Source organism: Oncorhynchus nerka, linkage group LG20 (genome assembly GCF_034236695.1).
Source record: "Oncorhynchus nerka isolate Pitt River linkage group LG20, Oner_Uvic_2.0, whole genome shotgun sequence".
In the NCBI taxonomy this organism is placed as follows: domain Eukaryota; kingdom Metazoa; phylum Chordata; class Actinopteri; order Salmoniformes; family Salmonidae; genus Oncorhynchus; species Oncorhynchus nerka.
Window position 1 is genome coordinate 63742300 of NC_088415.1, and position 3107 is coordinate 63745406.

Here is a 3107-nt window from a genome sequence, read left to right on the forward strand (position 1 = left end):
GCGCAGTACTGTGCGATGTCAATTACATAAAAGCACCAAGCTGATTATGATCTATTTAATTGCCTTTAGAATTGCCTTCAGATGTGTTGTATATAACAGTTGAAAAAGGGAAGAGAAGTGTTAAGTTACTAAATTTGTAAGGATTTGTTTTGTGCTTAGGAACTGCAAATGTTAGAGTTATCTATAGAAACGGACTTTATAGAATACACTGCCTCTTGAAGCCTCCACCCCAAAGAAGCAAAACACTCATACAAGCCTAAAGGAGAAAAATAAACAGAGTAAAAAAAACAGGTATATAAAATCAGTTTTGACTTTACGTTATTTACATTAAACACATGCTCATAAAATATCTCAAAATAATTTATCTTTCTTTTATTTTCACTTTTTCTACAAAATAGATTTTTATACATGATCCACTGACAACTACACAGTGCAGAGCTATGAGTTCAAAAAATAGAATATGAAGGACTAAGACAATCACAATTGAGAAACAACCGTTGCATCATGCCGTCCTTTGTCTTGAAAAAGAAAACGTGTGTGTGTATATGTACAGTATAAAACATACAAAATACATGCAATGTGCATCCTGTATTCCTCCCGTCATGACTCTGTTGACCTTTTATATACGTTCAATAAATTACCACTGTAGAGAACCAGTCTTGTGCAGAGGAGCGTGTGTAGAATACACTCACCAGAAGCTGTGGGAAGCCGGCATTTATGCTCAGGCTCCTTAGCAGAGCCATTATGGATTCCATGTAACGTGCAAAGTTCTATGTAGGTTTTGACCATTCGTTATTTGGCATGTTTGGAATCCAGCTCTAGAGGATGAACCAACCAACCTTCGCTAGGCTAGACGCCCTTCTCAAAGCATGCTGCTATTCCTTGATCAGTCACGGTGGGTTGAATCATATATCAATCCTGTGTCACCGCTTCTAACGTAGCATGCCAATGCCCTCGAAAACAGCTCGGACCACAGCTATCTAATAATGTTTTTTCACTTACTGATGATCACGTACAATCAAAAGTTTTCAGCAGCAATGTACTCCATATTCATGATTTAGCCGTAGGCTTATGCATCAACTTAAATTTGACCACTTGCCTTTCCAGCATCAAACGTCTTGGTCCTAACCTCCTTATTGCTACCAACTTCCTCTTTACTTGCCTGTGAGATTTTACCATGTGCCTCACTCTTGTCTCTATACCACAGGAGAATAAACCATTGTTATTTACAACAAGCAAAAGGAAAACACAAACATATGCACTGTTTATACTCATAAATACAGGATCTTTAAATACTTTAAAAGGGGAAATGATAAAGGACTTCTGGGGCTTCAGTGCGTGAATGGGGCTATCTTACAATGTCGGGTTCCTCCCTCAGTAGTTCATTCTCACCCACCTGAAACAGGCAATGGTTGTATATCTAAAGGGAATCTAAGGGTGACTTGGCATCTCATGAGTTATTGTGGGTGTTTTAGAGGGTTGGCTCTGCCTTTTCCGCCAGTCATTTGAAGCGTCGCGCATCCAACATGACATTTTAGACATGTGCAACATAACAGTAACCTGCCAGAGAGAGAATTACTGTCAAAACAACACGAAAGGAGATTGTAACCTTTGCAGTCGTGGAGTTGTGGTAGCCACGCCCCAAAAACAATGGATAGACAATGCATAGGCATACAGCTAGAGCATACATTTGCTTTGTCGTCGCAACACACATTTTTGTCACCTTGTTGTTGCGAGCGTCAGCGGGACTATATCTGAAATACCAAATTTGCTTGAGGGTGTAACTGTGTAAGCCATTTTTCCATTGGATCATACTGTTCATTTTCAATCTCCACCGTTAATACTTGAATGGGGGTGTAGAGAGGAAGGAAGGAAGGATATGAGAGAATAGTGTTATTATAGTATTATTACAGGCAAGATTTGCTTTTCTTTTTTTAAATAGAGGGCTAAGTACCAAGAAGCTGTTCTAGTTAGAGCACTGTTCATCTGATTGGAAGATGCATTCTCCACTGGTCAGGCGGTCTCCTGTTGTCACGGTGACAGCAGTAGACACTAAACTCAGAAAAGCAAGTCCATTCTCTCACTGAACTTTCATTACATACAGGTTTTCTTTTTTCTTTTTACCATCAGTCCAAATAAGATATAGTGGTTTCAGTTATTCCCTGAACATTAGTTGACTTCGCTCAAGGCCAAGAGTAGCCTAAAATGACTGGCAAATGTATTCACCAACAATTTCACTCTAGTGTAAAAGAATCAAAGACAAATGAGCGTGTTTTCTCTCCTCGTGAAGGAGTAGTCCCAAAGGGTCCATAAATGATCCACAGAGTGAGACAAAGGACACACATGTGCTGCTTTCCAAAGGGCCTTGTCAAAACAAAATAAAAAGCAGAAGAGAGCGAGAACACACAAACAACAAAGCATTTGTGTGGTTAGTGGTTTGTTGAAACATATTCAGATAAGTAGCAAGTGTATATAATATCATTATAATACAATTTAATTTATTTACATACATATGCATACACACAATGGTGTGTGTGTGTGTAAATATGTGTGTGTAGAATTCCTCTTACACCCTGTCTTCTTAACAGTTTCTGAATATGGTTACCATGATTGCCATATGAGTTGTAATTTGACCCACCTCTTCACCCTCACTCGCTAACACACACACACGCACATTTCTACATTGGGCAAGGCCCAAAAGCCAGGCTTTTACCATTACGGTCATTCTATTGGATCCTCATTAACAGCATGCTAGCCGGAGACAGCGGCCAAGTGCTGCTTTTTCTCACTGACACATCTGACTGCATGTTGAATAGGTGAGGTAGCCTTTCCTCCAAAGCTCCAACTCTGCAACGAGAAAACATGAGACCCACGTTGACCCTGTTGTCAGACAAGGCCAATCTCCTCCTGCAACCCCAACCACCATTGGCTGGGGCCACGGGGTATTAAAACAAAACCCATAGAACAGAAAATCCCTCAAAGTGCTTATAAAGGTCCTCCATCTCCATCGTCTTGCTCTCTCCTCTGCCGCAGAACTCTCTCTCTCTCTCTCTTTATGACAGCCACAAGGGGGTTGAGTGAGAGTCAAACCTCTGTCCTAGAACACC